General features: G+C 46.0%; 1 protein-coding gene across 1 annotated transcript in view; it reads left to right on the top strand.

Moving 5' to 3' along the window:
• The first annotated feature begins 10,401 nt into the window (after positions 1–10,401).
• The window catches only part of Trpm8 (transient receptor potential cation channel subfamily M member 8), an 85,873-nt gene continuing 77,471 nt past the window's right edge, over positions 10,402–18,803 (top strand). The window contains exon 1 of the mRNA XM_032899610.1: positions 10,402–10,428. The gene's annotated coding sequence lies outside the window, so the exon portion shown is untranslated. The remainder of the gene's footprint in view (positions 10,429–18,803) is intronic.

Raw genomic sequence — 18,803 nt, forward strand, 5'->3', positions numbered from 1 at the left:
CTTCACTGCAGGCACTGGAAAGCAGGACACTAGTGCCTCATGTATGAGACAGGGCTGTTTTGAATGTGAACAGTGCTCCTGAAATGCCTGGATAAAAAGGCTTGCCCCCTGGGGGATGCTGTGGATTTTCAGAAGGTGTGACTTAAAGGAAAGTCTCTAGGCCTTTGGGGACATGTCCTCAAATGGTTTCCTTCCTTCCTGTTTTATCGCTCCAGATGTGTCAACATGCTTAGATTTGTGCCCTTGCCATGGCTACGTATGGTCCCCACCAGACTCCAAAGTGATGGGGCCGGTTGATCTCACTGAGCCTTGGCCTCCCCATTTGTGGGTTTATTTTGTTCTTCTTCAGAAGGAGACTGTAGCTTTCCCCCTCCTCCTCAAACCTTAACACAACTGACTCCGTGATGGTAGTACTAGTCAAGCCACAAACTCAGTGCTTAGACAGCATCACCTGCCAAAACTAAAACAGACCTAATTTATCAATGCCATAGTTCCGGGGAAGTCTCTAGCTGTGCTGACCTTACTTTTTGGCCTCTACAGTTGTGATTCTAGCTAGCTGCTCTTTTTAATTGAAGTAGGTCAACCCAGAATACAGTTTTTGTGCATAAAGACTTTCAAGTGAGTGAAAGCTTACAGTGAGAAAGGCTTAGTGCTACCCCAGGATCCCAAACATCCAGTGTAGCTGCTGGCTGGGCTAATAAAAACTTTCTCTTGGCTTAAACCCATGTCCTAGTCTTCTCTGGTGTATACCCCACAAGAGAGACTGCTCCAGGCCCTTTGCTGTAGCATTTAGAAACAGAATCCTGCAGGTAGCAAACACTTTGAAAATTATACCATAGCCCACAACTGTGAGATCCATTCAATAAAGACATCTTGTCTTATAAGTAAGTCTGTCAGAAGCACCGCCGGACTTGACTGTGGAGGTGATTAGATTTAGAATCAAGTAAGGAGCAGGCGTTTAGATGTCCTGTAACACCATTTCCAAGGAGGATTGATGGACAAGGATGAGCCTCATCCAAAGTGGCAGCGCCTTCCAGCAGCAGCCCAGGTACCAAGAACTCCAAGTCCTGCTTTGCCTGCCTGACTTCATTTCTTGCTGATGAGTGCATCCGCTCTGCCGCAGGTGAGTGCACATCGCATGAGAGTCTGTGTTGGAAAGCGTGTTAAAAATAGGAATTCATGGATGTGGGGAGATGGCTCAGTTGGTGAAGGGCTTGCTGAGCAAGCATGAAGACCGGAGTTCAGTCCCTAGCACTGTAGTGTCGGGGAAATGTTGATGATCCTCCCAAAAAACACAGACAGGAGCCGATCTGGTGCAACTCGCATCAGGGTCTTTATTCTATTCAAGCTAACTCAAGCTCCCCCAGAGCACCACCTTCACACAGGTGGTGGAGCCCAGAACGTCTATCGGGGCAAGGCTTTATTTATAGTAAGCAACAAGCAGGGAGTACATAAAGTACTCTGGCCTTTTACAAAATTGGCTGGTGCTGGGAGTCATACCATAAACTTAATTTCTCCTCCCCTCTGCATTGGTGGTCCTTAGGCAGGGGGTGGGCTTGTAACTTGGGGGTGCAGGTTTATTGTGGGAATAACCTGGAGATGCTGGACTTGTTGAGGGTGTAACCTGGAAATGCTGGTCTTGTTGGGGATTGGCCTAGAGACTGGAGCTAGGCTGGGCTTTTGTTGGGAGGCAACTTGGAAACCAATGCTAGGTACCAGTCTGTTAGTTTACCCGAGTTCAAACTTAGGTCAGGTTCTCTAAAATGGAGTCTGAACTTAAATGATTTGGTGTCTCATCACCCATCTAAAAATCCAGAAGTGATGAACTCTGGAACTCACAATCCCAGAGCTGGAGAGGCAGAGACAGGGAGGGTCCTAGAACTCTTTCTCCAGCTTAGCCCAACCAGGGAGCTCCAGGTTCCAGAAAACAAGCAAGCAAGCAAACAAACAACCCCCCCAAAACCCCAAAAACAACAACAACAACAAAAACCAAAAAACAGCAGTGTGGACAGCTGAACTCTGTCCTACACAAATGCTTACACACATGCAAGTGTACACACACACACGCACACACACACACACAAACACATATGAATTTCTTCCTGGGGTGTCACTGATGTAATGTAACATATGGGTGATATACATTATATATAATTTATACATACTTAACAAAATCTATCTGAATTTTCAGATGAGATGTCTCCCCCAAAGAGGCCAGAATCTTAAAACTGCTAATATATCTTGATTTTGCTGGGCAGACTTCCTCATGGGGGAGCTGGCAGCCCCTAGCTCAGAGCTTACAGCAGCTAGTGCCTGGGCAGGGGCAAGGCTACAGGGGCTAGCATACCATGAGGGCATCCTGACTCTTGTTGGAAAATGTCTTTCCCATCAGGTTACTTTTGGGGCAAATATTTAATTCCCATCTGTGATGGCCTGGCTATTTTCATCTCTGACATTCGAGCCCTTCTGCCCTCAGGCCCCTCTGTGGGATGGCAGTGCTACTAATGACCCTAATTATGCATGGCTACCCTACTCCTTCCATTACCCCCATCACCCCTGGCCACCATGCTTTTAAGGGAGGGTGCTTCATCCCTGGTCAGAAGCCCCGCAATGGCTCTGAGAAGCCACATGGGCCTGGAGTATGTTTTCTTTGCCGTGCTGTTACCACATAAGAGTGGTCAGGAATCACTCAGAGCTCTTTCTGTGATCTCAAAGTTTCAGTAATTTGGATAAAAGGGAAGAAATGGGTTCTTATTAGAGCCCTTTAGAGCCCAGAGCTCTAAAATGGGACAGGGCAAGGTCAGATAGGCCAAATGGAAGGCCATGTGAATTTTTAATATCTTCTGTCTCGCTCGGGCACTAAAGCACATACAGAAGAAAGAGAATGCATTCCTCAAAAGCCTACCCCTCACCTTTTCTCAGCCTTGCTGAAGGCAGGCTGTTTGAAGGCAGAAATTTAATAATACAGTTTAAATAAAGTCTTGGAGGTCTTTTGAAATGACTTACTTTAAGTCAATTGGACTCTTTAAAAAAAAATCCACCCATCCATCTGTCCACCCATCCATCTGTCCATCCACCCATCCATTCATCTTTTGAGACAGGATATCAACATGGAGCCCATGTTGGCCTTGAACTGGAGATCCCAATTGCTGAGATTTTAGGGGTATCCTACCGTGCTTGGTTCATTTTGTTGGTTGGTTGTTAGTTGGTTTTGAAGACCCAGACTGGCTTTGGACTTTACGGTCCTGGCTCAGCCACCTGAATGCTGGGGTTGTAGGTCTGGGCCGTCAAACTTGGCTCTGTAGCATCACAGACATGATTCATAAACTCTTCTGATGGGTAGGGGGTCTTCAGGTGCTGTTGCTGGAGTGCTCCTGAGAGAGCAGAGAGCCTCCTGAAGGTGTGGGAGTAATGAGGTTGGAGAAGGAGCAGTCTGGGAAGATGGAAAGGAGTCTTGCTGGTGTTCCAGCCTTTTTATGACAAGAGGGGGCACCTCACAGGGTTATAGGCATCGGAGCAACTTGCCATGGGACTGCCTGCTCACTGGAGGCAAGCAGACCATCTGCTCCCCTTTAGAGCGATTGTTTGTGTGTACTGGAGTTTCTCCTGGTGCTGGAGAGATGGCTCAGTGGTTAAGAGCACTGACTGCTCTTCCAGAGGTCCTGAGTTCAATTCCCAGCAACCACAGGGTGGCTCACAACCCTCTGTATTGGTGATCCGATGCCCTCTTCTGGTGTGTCTGAAGACAGCAACAGTGTGCTCACGTAAAATGAAAAAAAAAAAAAAAAAAAAGAAAAAAGGCCAGCTTGAAGTCTCTCCTGTGACTGTGGCTCCCATAGTCCAGCAACTCAAGCTCTGGTTGGAATTCCCTGTGCTCACTTTAACATCTCTCTCTCTCTCTCTCTCTCTCTCTCTCTCTCTCTCTCTCTCTCTCTCTCTCTCCTTCTCTCCTGCCTTGTCACATGAGATGGTGAATGTTGGGGTAGAGTCCGTCTTTGTGTCGTTACTCTGTTCCTAGTTCCCTTGCTCCATTCTTGAGGGCAGCATCCTGGCCCTGCCTGCTCTGTGCTGTCTCATGGTGGTGGCATTTGCTTCTCTGGAGCTGCAGTGCTCAAGCCCTGCTGAACTTGAGAATCATCAAGTTCCTTGGGTCATGCCTTTCCGGGGATCCGGGTCTGCAAGTTCAGCGTAGGATCCTGGGGATGCATTCTGTGTGCATCATCTACAGCGTAGGCATAGGACTTTAATATACAGTGGAGCTCAGTGTTGATGCAACATGTGAGCATGACACTGCTTCCTGTGGGGCTGGGCAGTGAGATAAAGTCCTCTTCTCCCTGTAGTCCTCCGCAAAGCAAACAGCATCACGGAGGACAAAAGGCATCAGAGGTAGGAAGGATCGCCTTTTTGTACAATTTTATTTTATTTTAAATGATGTCTATGTGTGTGGAGGGGTGAGCCCGTGCAAGTGAGTACAGAGACCTGTAGAGGCTAGAGACTTGAGACTACTTCCAGCTGGGTTTGCAGGCTACTATGAACCACCCAGTGTGGATGCTGAGGACCAAACTTGGGCAAGAACAGTGAGCTAGCACTATCTTAACTGCTGAGTCATCTCTGCACCCCCCAGGTAGGGAGGATTCTAATCGGGTTGGTCTGTCACCCTAGCTGGCCCTCTGAGGACACACCCAAGGCAAGGTGACAGGATTCAATCTTTCTAAGCTCGATACTAGAGCGAGCAAAGCACCGGAGTCAAGCCAGAACCAGTCTCACTCAATATTTTTAAAATGGTTTTCACTGAAGTAAAACATATACCATGTGACAAGCCCCCTTTCCATCACCTTGACAAAATGACTGACAGGAGCAACTTATAGGAGGGAGGGACTTGTTTTGGCTCACGGTTTCAAAGGGCTTGGTCCACCACAGTGGGAGAGGCATGGGGGCAGGGCTCAGTCTGGGGTGGTGGGGGCTTGTGGCAGTGACTGCTCACATTGGGTGGGCTAGGAAACAGAGTGCTGGAATTAGGGGCTGGGCTCTAGACCTCAGACTAACCTCTAATAAGCTATGCCTTCCCACCTCTGGATAGCTCTATAGCCTTCAACCTTGCACCAATGGCTGGGGACAAGTGCTTGGAACAGGAGCCCATGCATGTGTGAGTGCATTTCAGATGCAATCCATTACACAGGGAGTTTGTCACCCAGAACGTTTTTCAGTGCATGGTGGTATCAAGTGCTTTGCAGCCATCACTGTGAACTACATCCGGTTCTGACAAGAGTTCTCACTCATGGGACAAACATCCAGAAAGCAGAGTGGGACAACTGGTGTCTATGGATATTGCAAAGGGCACATGAGTGCCCATGCTTATCTTAGTAGCGACAAGGATCCATGGAGGAGCCACCAAGGCTCCTGTTTCTTACCTATGAAGCCTCCTTGGTGAATGGAGCTGGCTGGCTTTGCTTATGGCTGCCATCTCCTGGTATTGAGAGATAGTGCAACCACCTAGATGAATTGGGGCATTTTGTCAAGTCGCGGGTAAAACCTTTAGGCTGCACACCCAAACTCATACCACGCAGCCTGTATTTTTACTTTTATTGGCCTCATCTTTCAAATTTTATTTTTCTTTTGTGTGAGTGCTTGCATATGTGCATGGTGTTCATGTGTGTGTGTTGTATGTGTGTGTGTACGACCTTGTGCATTGAAGTGTGTGCAGGCACATGTGTGTCTGTGGTGTGCACGCACACAGAGACCAGGGGTCAACCTCAGGTCTTGTTCCAAAGAGCTGTTACCTTGCGTTCTTTCTAAATTAGGTTGGTTCTTCGGTGAGATTTTACAGGTAGATAAGGCATTCTGGTTACCTTCTTCCCAACACTCTCTTATCTCCTCTCCCCTCCCTGCCCTCCCAGCCCCCAGCCTTCACCTGTTCCCTTTTCAGATCCGTGATTGCTGTTCTTGTTGTGACATCCACTGGTTTAATGGGAGGCATCTGTGGAATCTCTGGAGACGATCTACTGGAGCCTGGTTGGGGGGTCACCAGTGTGAACATAAGTGAAGGTAACAACGCCCCCCTTCCCTTGAATCTATTCATTTAATTCAGTAGCCCCGAGACCCTCTTCCGCCTTTGTCTGGCTATTGATGGGCTCTTTCTTCTGCAGGCATCTGTGTTTGTTGAGAATCCATGATTGCGAGTGGTCTCGTGGTATCCAGAAGATAGCATTCTGTAGCCTGTTTCCTTTGCTCCTGCTCTTATGGTCTCTATGCCCTCTCATTTGCAGAGCTCCCTAAGCCTCATGAAGGATGACGGAAGTATTTTGTTTAGGGCTAAGCACCATCACTTATTCACAACATCTGGCACAGCTGTGAGACTCTGCTTTTGTCTCACTTCACTGTTGCCAGAGGCCATGGGGGCCCGGGTTCCAGGAACGCGTTTCTCAAGATTACGCACCACCATGTTTTTTGAGACAAGATCTCTCTGTTGCCTGAAGCTCACAGACTAGGGTAGGCTGGTTGGCCAGTGGGTCAACTTGTTTCCACCTACCCAGCAGTGAGGCTATAAGTACATGCTACAGTGCCTGGCTTTTATGTGGGTCCTGGGGATCTATCATGTATCTTGAAAGCATGTAGGTTGACAGAGCCATCTCTTCAACTCTTTTGCTCACTTCTAGATGATTCTAGATGGCTTTCAGGACATGGTAAAGATATTTAAATGGAACTTGGTTGGTTTGACTAGATGATGGTTTATCGGTTTTGGTAACATAATGTTTGGATGGATTACGAAAACCTAAGAGTCAAAGTGAACAACATGACTTTAGTAAACAAACAAAATAATCAACAAGGGAGTCCCTCCTGGCTCCACTGTGTCATCTGGAGACTCAAATGGTTTCCTTGGCTCCTGATGCTTCTCTGTACTTTTGGATCAAGCTGCTCTGCTGGGGAGAAGTGAGGAGACAGTGAGGCTCATGCCACAACATCCATGAGACTTCTCTGCTTTTCTTTGGCATCTGTAGTGGTAATAGCCATCTCTTTCCTCTTGGCTTTGGAGACTGGTAACTTGAGGTCAAGACGGTAGTGTAGTACACTGAGATGTCTCCCTGGGACGTGTGGGTGGACATTGTTTCCATGGATCCTCTAATCTAATAGCTTCATCTTGCCTTCATCACCTCGTTGCTGCGTGCTGTTGTGATGCTGATGGTTGTGTGACACGTGCATGCGTTCATAGGACTAGGTGCATGTGGGCATGCACACGTGTGTCCATGCATATGAAGGTTAGAGTTGGGCATGCACATGAAGGGTTAGAGTTCCCCCAGTCATGAGCCACTTTAGTTTTTGGGGCAGCCTCTCACTGAACAGGAGCTCATTGACTTACCAGGCCACTGAGTTCCAGAGAGCTGTCTGCCTCTGCCTTCCTGGCACAGAGATTACAGATGCGCACCCCCTAATCCCAGCTTTTTAAGTGGCTGCTGGGAACCTCATCTCAGGTCCTCACACTTGCATGGCTAATACCTTACCAACTGTTCCTTAGCCCTTTAATCATCCCTTTGAAGACCATATGTTCAAGTAGGCTCATACTTGGTGGGTGCAAAGAGTCAGCTCTTCAATGTAATATGCTAGAAGGACATGGTTCAGATCATGGTAGAAATGACACACCACATTTTGGAGGAGATAGCAAGGTTGAGCCATGCTTGCCGGAAGCCTAAAGCAGCTTGTAGGGCTAGAATGCAGGTATCTCTCCAGGGTCTGAGACCCTTCTAAGAAGGCATCTGCCCAAGGCTCTCTTATCCCTCAGGGCCATCTCTCATCCTATCCACCATACTCAGGATCACAGATGTGTTGCCTTGCCTCTCTCCCTCTCAGTAAGGACCAACACATGGTCACTGTCACAGCACACTCAAGTCTCCTACCAGACGTTCAAAGTCTGGTCAGGCTCTGAGTCTTCAGAGCCATGATGCCATCCAGTTTCAGCTCAAGGTTCCCAGCATGGCCTCCAGGCAGCAGACTGCAGCAAGTCTTCTGCCCCTATGGGTTTTCTCTCTTGTTACACGTTGAGCCCACGATGAAATTGTATGACGGTGTTGTAACCTGTCCTAGTCATTTGACAACACACGCTTTGATTCTACCCTTGGAGATTTGGCTTGAAGTCAAGACCTTCTAGGCTCCCCCATGGCATTTTGACACAGACATCCCTCACAAGGGAGCTGGAGTGGGTACCCCAATGTCTCTCCTTTTCTTTGTTCCCAGTCCTTTTCAGTTTGCTTGATTTTTCTTTTTATTATTATTATTATTATTATTATTATTATTATTATTATTATTAACTTGAGTATTTCTTATATACATTTCGAGTGTTATTCCCTTTCCCGGTTTCCGGGCAAACATCCCCCTCCCCCCTCCCCTTCCTTATGGGTGTTCCCCTCCCAACCCTCCCCCCATTGCTGCCCTCGGTTGTGTTTGGATTCCTTGCTTCCTCTGAAGATTCTTGCTGCCTCCAGGGCAGATCAAGGGAAGAGAAGCCCATGGCCTGGGTTTGCTGGTTTTCTAGAGGTTGAAGTGCAAGAGTGTGGGATAGCAAAGGAGACCATGGGGTGAGGGATGCTACAGTCCTAGGTCTATTCTTAAGGTTCATCTTGAGAGTCTTCCAATTCCCTGCCTGACTTTTTGGAAGGATCTCCTCTCACAGGCTTCCTGGCTTACAGGAAGAGGCCTTTGTTCCATTTTCCATGCACCCTCCTGTCCCCACTGCCTCTCACTAGGCCATTGTTACAACATTTGTTACCTGACTCGTGATTGGCGTGTTCGCACTAGAGACCTCAGTCTGATTTCTTTTTTGCCCCTGTTTTCTTGAAAGGCTTTCTCTTTGCACTGAAAATACCATCTTGTGGGAATTGCCACAAGAATCCGGCCCTGCTTCCAGGGCTTGCTCAGACATCTGTCTCTACAGAAGTATTTCTAGATATGCCTCTGTCTAATCTCGAACTCCTTTGTATTTATATCTCTCAGGCCACTAGCTTTATGAGTGTTTAAGTATGCATGTGGAGGCCAGAGGTTGACACTTCCCGATTTCTCTCTACCGTATTTTAGGATTGTATGTGATGTTTGTCATGTCTATCTAGGTGCCTGCCAAGGCCAGGGAAGGGGGTTAGAGTCCTTGGAGCTTGAGTTACAGGTGGTTGTGCAGTGCTGGGAACTGAATTCTCATCCTCTGGAAGAACAGCCAGAACTGTTAACCATTGAACCATCTGTCCAGCCCTACCCACTTTATTTTTTGAGATAGGGTCTCTCAATGAACCTGGACCTTTACTGAGTCAATTTGACTAGATGGTCAATAAGGCCCAAGAATTTTCCCATTCTACCTCTACCTCCCCTAATGCTGGGATTGCCAATCCCCCTTCTCTCTCTCTCTCTCTCTCTCTCTCTCTCTCTCTCTCTCTCTCACACACACACACACACACACACAAACACACACACACACAAAACACACACATCACACACACATCACACACACACACACACACACACACACACACACACACGCCTGCACCCAGCTTTTATGTGGATGTGCTGGGGACTCAAGCCAAGCCCTTCTGCTTTCCAGGCAGTCAATGGATTGGCTGAGATATCTTTTCAGCCCATGTTATCAAATTTGAAACTACACTCCCCTCTTTCTACATGTTGATAGCTTACACTCCACACGTAATCATAAACTGGAGACAATAGCCAATGCTAGAAGACCCCCAGTTAGAACAAAGGCATCATGTTGGCAATGTGAATTAAAGCTGAGACCCATCCACTGGCCATTCGTACATCTCTCCCCACAGACAGCAAAGGGGACTTAGGTGGGAGTATCCGTGAATTTGCAAAGCTGGTCTAGCTCAGCTTCAGTGACACTCTTAAGCCCTGTGTAGGCCCCCCAAGGCTGAATGAAAGATAGAGCTGGGAAAGCTACAAATATGCAAAAGAGCAATGCTGGTTAAATCACTTCCGTTTAAGAGTGTTTCTCTAATCTTAATTAAGGATTTTAATTTCTTAATTAACTTCATCATTTTTCATGATGAGCATTTCCCATCTCATTTGTGGTTTTTTAAAATGTGCCACCAACTGTAGAAATTGGGTTTTAGTATGAATTAATTCTCTTGGCAAGCCAAGAGTGGAGATCAGGAGTGTTCACCTTACTGGGGTTTAATAATTACTGCCTTAGCATTTCTGCATCCTTAGGCACTACTCGTCTCTCTATCCAGTTGCTGAAACCGCTCTTGCACAGTGTGCCTTTTTCTTTCCTTTTTTTTTTTCCTTTCTGTCTTCTTTTTCTTCAAAGAAGCTTAGTGCGGGAGGCGGGGCTGGACTGGGGTGTGTGTGACTATAAAGTGCTCCCTCCTCCAGTGGGCTGAGGCAAGCAGGCTGTTTGAGGAGAGAGAAGCTCTTGGCTCTTTGAGCAGCTCCACGGTATGTTCTCCGCTTTTGCTTTCTCCCCTCTCTCCATGCTGTGGCTTCTGCAGTTGGTGTGATGAGTTCGGTACCTCTGGTCAGGGCATCATTTCCTGCCAAGATTTGAAACTCTTAGGTCCTTTCAAGGGATAGGGGCGAGATGCTGCTTCGCAGATTACCTCCTCTCCGTTTGAGTTTATTTATAAATGTAGGCATTTCTTCTAGAATGTCTGGGGCATGGTTTTAAAATACGATTGCACGATCCCTTTTCCTGATGAATGGATACAGAAATGCTCAAAATAACTTTCCTAACGACTCCCCTATCTACTGGGACTCTGAATCAAGTGAGTTTCCTTAAATCAACACTCTGGTGAGATGGAATTAACTCAAGAAGGGATGAATTTAGAGAGCAAATTTTCTTTGCTAGCAAAAGAAGGAAAGCAGGCTGGGCTTGTCTTGACTCTCTGCGGCTGTCTGGATCCCTCAGCTGATCGGAACGGACAGCTCTTGTATTATTCAGAAGTCAACCAGAAAGCAGAGGGGCTGGGTGAATGAGCGAAGATTTCACTTCTAGTTTACTTTAAGGCTCACGAGGACATTCTTGGTGTTGGGACTGCAGAGTGTCCGGGTGCCGTACTAACACAAGTGTCCTCACCATGGCAGGAGTTCCACTTTCTCAGAATCCTGGGAGGGAAGGGAGGGCCGCTTCAAGACTGTGACTTCGTAGTTATCACTCTCTAAAGTTTGGAGTGAAGTTGTCCTCATTGAGGACTACGTTCTTTGTATATGAATTGGAGCTTCTTTTGACATCTATGAAAGCAGCAGGGTCTAGGCTGTCCATCTGCTTCTAGAAGGCTTTTTGGTAAATAGCACCTTTAAGCTCTGTCTTGACCTGCGTTTGCCCAGGTCTCACCACTGCTTCTTAGAGCAGGGTCCTGGGCGGCCGATATTATCATTATTGTTGTTGTTTGTTTTGTTGACACTTGATATGGCACTTGATATGTAGAAAAGACTGATCTCAGACTTGCAGAGATCCGTCTGCTTCTGCCTTCCAAGGGCTGGGATCACAGGCATGGGCCCTATGCCCATCTAGGCTCAATAATCTTAAACTTCCACAAAATTTGTCATTTCACTAGTTATTAACCCATCTATTCAAACTTCTATCCTGTTGCAATAAGAAAAAAACAGGAGAATGTCTTCAACCACCACCATGACAAAAGGTTTAGTTTTAGCTTTAGGGTCAAGGTGATCCCCTATATATCTGTGCACCTCTGCACACACGTGCTATTGCCAGAACAAGGATTGTGGGATGGAGGTCTCTGAGTGGTGTCACATGTATCTGAAGTCTCTGAAGTGTCACTCTCCCCATTACAATGAATAATTGATGAAAGGAAGAGAGAAGCAGGAGCAGGGGTTAGTGCCAGCCCCTCTGGAGTGTTCCCAGAGCACAAACTATCATCTCCTCCTCCTTGGTACTACATCAGGCAGCGTCTTTTTCATTTGTGTTTACCACAAAGGGACACGATTGTCCATCCTTCTTGAAAATGGCATCTTAGGACCAGTTTGGTCGCTGAGAAAGTCAAGCCAAGAGGTAATCGGAAAGACATGCCAAAACTAATATTGTACGAAGACAACGGCATCCCGGATTCCCACGTGTGTCTGCTCCGGAGAATGTGAGACCATTCCATTGCTAACGAGGACTTATAGATTGCAAAAATTATTTATTAGCACTAGTAGTAAAAGACACAGGGGTGCTGGTGAGATGGTTCAGTGAGTGAGGGTGACTTCATCCAAGCCTGGGATGTAAGATTAATCCCCAGAACCCACATATTGGAAGGGGAGAACCAACTCCTATAAATTGTCCTCTGACTTCCATATGCAAGCTACCCCTCCCCTTGCCCACACACACAACTTTAAAAAGCCACAGTGGCCAGTCTCTACAAATAAAACTAACTTTCTTTCTTTCTTTCTTTCTTTCTTTCTTTCTTTCTTTCTTTCTTTCTTGCTTCCTTTCTTTTTTTATTCTTTTTTTTTTTTTTTTTTTTTTTCGGAGCTGGGGATCGAACCCAGGGCCTTGCGCTTCCTAGGCAAGCGCTCTACCACTGAGCTAAATCTCCAACTCTTTTTTTATTCTTCTCTCATTTATTACCTCTAACCACATTTTCTTCTCCCTCCACTCCTCCTAGTTCCTCTTCCCTTCCTCCCACTTCTTCCAAATCTACTCTCTGCTTCCCTTCAGGAAAGAGCTGGCTTCCCAGGGATATATACCAAACATTGCATAACACATTACAATAAGACTAGGCACACAGCCTCTGCTCCCACTGTTAGAAAGCCTACATGAACAGCAGACTGTACAACCATAGTATATATGCATAGGACCTAAGTCAGATCCATACTGGCTCCCTCCCTGATTGTCATCAGTCTCTGTGAGTCCCTGTGAGCCCTGGTTAGTTGATTCTGTGGGCCATGGTCTTGTGGTGGCCTTAACCTCTCAGTCACAAAATAGCTTTCCAATGATTTACAATTGGTAGTGCATTAACATGACAGTAAAGACAATCTCTTCTTAAAGAGATAATGAAGTGGTACAAAGCTACTTCCAGTTTCAAGGTTGGGATTTGGGATAGCATGGTTGGGTAGGAACCTTTATGTTTTACTTATCAACTGTGGGACTCTGGACAAGTTGGCTTCTCTGTGTTTTGTCTTTCTCATCTTTCTCATCCATATAAGGGGTTCTCTTTGGAAGGTAGTCGAGAGCTCAGCACAGAACCTGGCACACGGTAGGCATGCGGCACATCTGTTCTTTATTTCTGGCATGTGGAAGTATTTCTATGCTGGCGGAGTACGTGTTTTATGCCCTAGAATGAGTAGATTGCACTGTTCGTGACTTCAAGTTGGCATTGGAGGAACACTCATCTAAAGCTTACACGAGACTGCCTCTTCATGTCTGTGTTTTTGAAAGACTTGATTATATGCCCTGTGAACATTTTAGTGCAGACTAAGGATGGATGTTCGCTGTCTAATCTGTAGCATTGCAGTGTGGACCAGAAGTTCTACCAGCGTGGTTCGTACCTGCAAAATTACTCAGAGCACAGGAGGGTGAGTCTAGAGCAGTTTCTCAACCAGTGGGTCATGTCCCCTTTGGGGTCACTTATCAGCTATCCTGCATATTAGATACTTACATTGTAACTCAGAACAGTAGATCCTTATGAAGTAGCAGTGAAATAATTTTATGGTTGGGGGTTGCCACAAAATGAGGAACTTATTAAACGGTCCCGGGCCCTGGTTGAGACCCACTGGTTTGAGGGGAGTAGTCTGTTCAGTAAGCCTGTGATGTAAGCCTCTGATGTAAGCCTGTGATGTAAGCCTGTGATGTAAGCCTCTGACGTAAGCCTCTGATGCTGCCTGAGTGAAAAGTTGGAGGAGCTGTCTTAGGCTCAGACTCACCCTATACACTCCCTTCCTGGGGAAGGGAGGGGACATCTTCATGACATATTGTAAAGTTGTAAAAAACACAACTCTTACATTCTAAGCGCCTACCTTGATTGTAAATTTTCACCGAGACCACCTCCTGGTGGGCACAAGGAGCCCACTAAATGCACTAGATCCCTTAGAAATCTCTGAAAGGACCGTAAACCAAAACAACTGAGATATGGCAGAAAATATAGAGCTAAAAGGTTCACTGTTAAATCAATCCTAGAACTGGCTGAACTCTACACCCCCAACCTCATGGGTCTGACTTTAAGGTACGCTCACTGAAACTTACTGTAGTGGTCAGATTTGGCTTCATTTAAGATGGTGTAGGAGGCAGGCACGTTTCGTCTGGTACCCCGGGTACTACCTGACTGGAGCTGCAGAAATTACATGGTAGGAGCTGTAGGTGGAACATAGTTGGTGCTAAAGGCTTCACATGATTGATGCTATAGGAATAATGCAGATGATACTGTAGGAATTACACACTTAGACCAAGGATTCTTTTTTTTTTTTTCGGAGCTGGGGATCGAACCCAGGGCCTTGCACTTCCTAGGCAAGCACTCTACCACTGAGCTAAATCCCCAACCCCCCAAGGATTCTTTTGACCACAAGACTTAGGATGTTGAGACAATTTTCCTTTAGTTTACCATTGTGTTGGGATATATATATATATATATATATATATATATATATATATATATGAAGTGGCAAGTGGCGTGCATTTTTCATCCACCTTCCTATCCTCTGCAACGGCAACATCACGTATTAACTACTGGATTTTTACTAGATCCAGGCCAGGGAACTGAGATGGGAACTGGCCACAGATGTCACTCATGTTCCTCATGTTTTCTCATGTACTCATTAGGGTGTGTAGTTTTATCACACGGCTATCAGGCTTTGGAACTGTCCCATCCTTAGGAAAGTCCTGGGACTGCTTGTAGTCACACTCACCGTCCCCATCCACCCGTTGCAGCTGCAGCTCTTACACTGGTCTCTGCTCTCGGGGGTGGGGGTTGGGGGATGTGTGGGTGGGGGTTGGGAGGGTGTGTGTGAGCCTCATGACTTTTCCCCAGCTCTGGTAGAGCTTGCAGTTGGCCACGTTCTTCCCTTTGCTTCGGCCATCAGTGAGCTCAGAGTACTGCTAAAACAAGCTTCCTTATGTGGCTGGACAAAGCCACCATGGCCTTCACAGCCCTTTCTTTTACTTTACCCCCATTCACTTCATGCTTTCTTCCTTTCTTTACATCACAGAATCTTTCCGTAGGTCTTTTCAAATCTGAAATACAAAATGCTAAACCGAAAATATATCCCTGCCATGTTTTCTCCATTTACTCCTTAGTTTCATCAGTCCTCCTGTCCCTTGACCCTCATTCCCCACCCAGAGCTGGGCTTTGCAGTTTAGGCTGGCGTCCTTTTAGATGAGGTGAGAAGTTGGACACCAGCCTGATCTCCCTCCTTTGCATTGTTTCCCTGCTGCACTGACTGGATGGTTTGATGCTTAGTCCTATCTTGAAGGAACCTCTCGATACTACTGGACCTGTTTGTTTTGTTGCATCAGAACCAGTGGGACTTTTGTTGTAAATGTTCTGATGTTTGCTTAGCTCGGTAGGGATTTATCCTGTTAACAACTCCTGCACATTGGACATCTGCTTCTGAAATGATGGTTCCTTACACAAATCTCTATGTTCTCCAAAGCTTAGCCAGCGATTGTCACGGTTGGGCTGCCAAGAACATGGACCCAGGAGCTTTCTTCCCTGTTGGGTGGTTTGGAATCTATAATCTCAAATCCTATGCGACCTGTGTTCTGCCTTCCTGGTTCCCTTCTGGACTCGGTGTTTATTATTCAGGACCCTGTGGATCCCACCTGCTGACATCTCAAGGGCTTTCTCTGGTTTGACCCCTATGATGCTGCCAGTCTTTGGCATGTCTATGAGGGTATCAGCTTCATGTAGAAACAAGGACCAACAGCAGTTCTGAGAGCCACTCTACTCATAGGTCTTGAGTTTCACTTTGAGCCGTCACATGCCCTCTCTTTCCCTCACAGTTGCCTTTGTGACCTGTTACAGATCTGGAGAAACATAGTCTTGTGTGATGTCACCCATGCCCAGGGGAGGCTAGTGTCAGAAAACAACAATATGATTTCCAGGAAACAAAAACAAACTTGAGTCTGCACAGAGAAGGACTTATGATCAATATGAAAAATTTAGGCCCATTTATAGCCAGAATCAATAAAATATTAACCATGATGAATTAAAGACAAAAGCCTAATTGTTACAGGGAGAACATCAGTGAGGCTGTCTACAGAGTTTACTTTAAAGGGTTCAAAAAAATCAATGAAAACAGAATCAAGTTTGCAGCATTGGGGGTAATACCAGTCAAGTTGTCCATACGGGAACTCTCTGCAAAGACCCTCAACGGATACCCATCTCCTAACATACACATTTTCCATTGTGCTCCATTGAAATCTTCTCCATGGTGTTTTTCTGATGCTGATGGATGAGTCCAGGTTACACATGTCAGGGAGGAAGGGCCAGGCCTGCCATAAAGCCAAGAGAGCCACCTGTGAGAGTATAAGATGCAGAGATGACCATTAAATAGGATGATATTATTTTTTTTCTCAAAGGTAAAAACCTGTAACAAAAAGAACTTAACCAAAAGTTGGGCTGAAGGCAGATAAAGTTTGGCATTGTAGTATAAAGTAGGGTGATAAGTGTCATGGTAACTGGCAGACAGAAACACTAACCTTCCTTTTAGAAGCCAGTTAGTGGTACACGGTGAGAATGTAGGTTGCTTTCTGTTTCTGTTGGCAATAGTTAGCTCGGCCTAACATCTCTCAAGGAGCCAACTCCTGCTAACAACCACTTTCTTCCTTATCTAATGAGTGATACCCCCATTCCCATCACCTCTTGCTCACAGAACCCTCCCCTATCTTACCAGCTCTTTTGCACGTGCTCCCCTCTGCTTCTGGGCCTTTGGGATGCAAATCTAATTAGGTTTTCTCAACAACTAATGTAATGACAACCGTCCTGACACCTTACTTCCCCTCATATGTCACTTTCACTGTTCTCACAAGGTCCCAGCACTAGTTTAGCAGGAATGATAGAGCTCTGGTACTGTTGCCATTCAAATACCATGCTAGTCTGATGCAAAGACATTGTCTTTTTTAGTTCTCTCAGTAAACCCATGGGCTGGGCACAGCCTCAGTGATGAAGACACAGAGACGTGAGAGGGTGTGTTAGTTGCTGTTATCAGGGAGTCCAGCCTCAGCCTTGTTTTTATTCAGTCCCACAAGCCCTTGCTTAGGGTACTTTCTGTATCACGGTAGCTCTTTCTCCCTCCATTGTTAAGCTTGATTAGCAGATGTTTCTTCAATGTGTTTATCTGATGCCCTCTTGACACATGGTTTTCATTGTTATGGGAAAGTACGTCTTCCACTTCTCTATGAACTTCTGAATCCTAGGAGTAGAGGACACCAGAGTGTTCATGTTTCATTCCTATATTCATGACTTTTTAAAAAAGTTACTTTTATTTGTGTGTGTGTGTGTGTGTGTGTGTGTGTGTGTGTGTATGTGTGTACACCTGAATGAATGTACGTGTGCATTACTCTTGGAGGTTGGAAGAGGCCATCAGATTCTTCTGGAATTGAAGTTAAAATGGCTATGACCCTGGTCCTTAGGAAAATACAGCAGGCACTCTGGGCCTGTTAGCCATCTCTCCTGCTCCTTCCTCTATGATGTTTTAGAAGTAGGAAAGCATACTGAACAGCCTTCATGAATTGCATGAAATTATCTTTATCAAAAATCACCACTCAGCCTTGCAGGACATAATTCCATGCCATTTGTGTAGTGGAGTCTTACTCATGGTGGTCATCTCAATGGGTTGGCCCACATCAGGCAGTGTCTGCCATTTTTCTTGTCTTCATTGTCCTACTGCTACCCAGATTCTGATGATTTAGAGAGCCACACTCATGTGGAATGCTAGATTAATCAAGAAGCCCTGGACTTGAAACATGTTTCAAGAAGACTGCTGAACGGTAGAATGTCAGTACCTCTTATTGAAAGAAACAGCATCCAAAATAGCATTTCTGGTGATTCCTCAATGAGCTTGCAAATCAGATAGCATGGGAATGTTATGCCATACTGTGTTGTACTGTATTAGAACCTGGGGTTATGGCACCTGTCTTTCAAGTTCTCTATGAAGGTTTAGTTCCAAGTTGTAGGGCAGGCTGGCATAAACAAATGCATCAGGTTTATATTTGGCGATAAACCATCTATAATCTATTTTTTCTTGAGTGAAACAACAGCTCCCTTTCTACTCCAAAAGACAAGACCACAGAGGTTCCTCTGGTCACCTGTGCACTTCTATGATCAGAATGGGCAGAGAGGACCAAGGGCTCCATCTGCTTGCATCTGTATCCGATTTAAAGAAACTGACCCACAAATACAAAACCCAATTAAGGCTGCTCTGCTCCTGTTAATGTGGAGAGGGATCCCTGAGGGGACTCTCCAAGTCACATTTCTGGCTGCTGAGTGAGACTCTTGGACAGACTCATGGTTCTCCTTGGCCATCTTGTCTTCAATTTCTCATTGCTCCCACCTACCCTTGAAGTGCCTTCTGGTCCCTGTGTTGCTATTGTTAACAGTATTATATTCTGATATTTACCCTGGACTTTGGTCTCCAACTATCTGTTAGTTGTCTTCCCCAAGACCCAAACTTGATACCACCTCCTTAGTTCTAACAGATCCATCGTGGCCTTCTCTCCCCTGGCTCTGCCTTCCGCTCCCTTTGCTCTGGGGACGGGACCTTTGTGTGGCTGTCTTCACTCTGTCATCCCCTGTCTCCTAGGAGAGAAATACAGCTAAGGTCATCTTACCCAGAACCAAGATGATTTCCTTTCCATTAAAGGCGTTCTCCAGGTGACA

Source organism: Rattus rattus, chromosome 4 (genome assembly GCF_011064425.1).
Source record: "Rattus rattus isolate New Zealand chromosome 4, Rrattus_CSIRO_v1, whole genome shotgun sequence".
Lineage (NCBI taxonomy): Eukaryota > Metazoa > Chordata > Mammalia > Rodentia > Muridae > Rattus > Rattus rattus.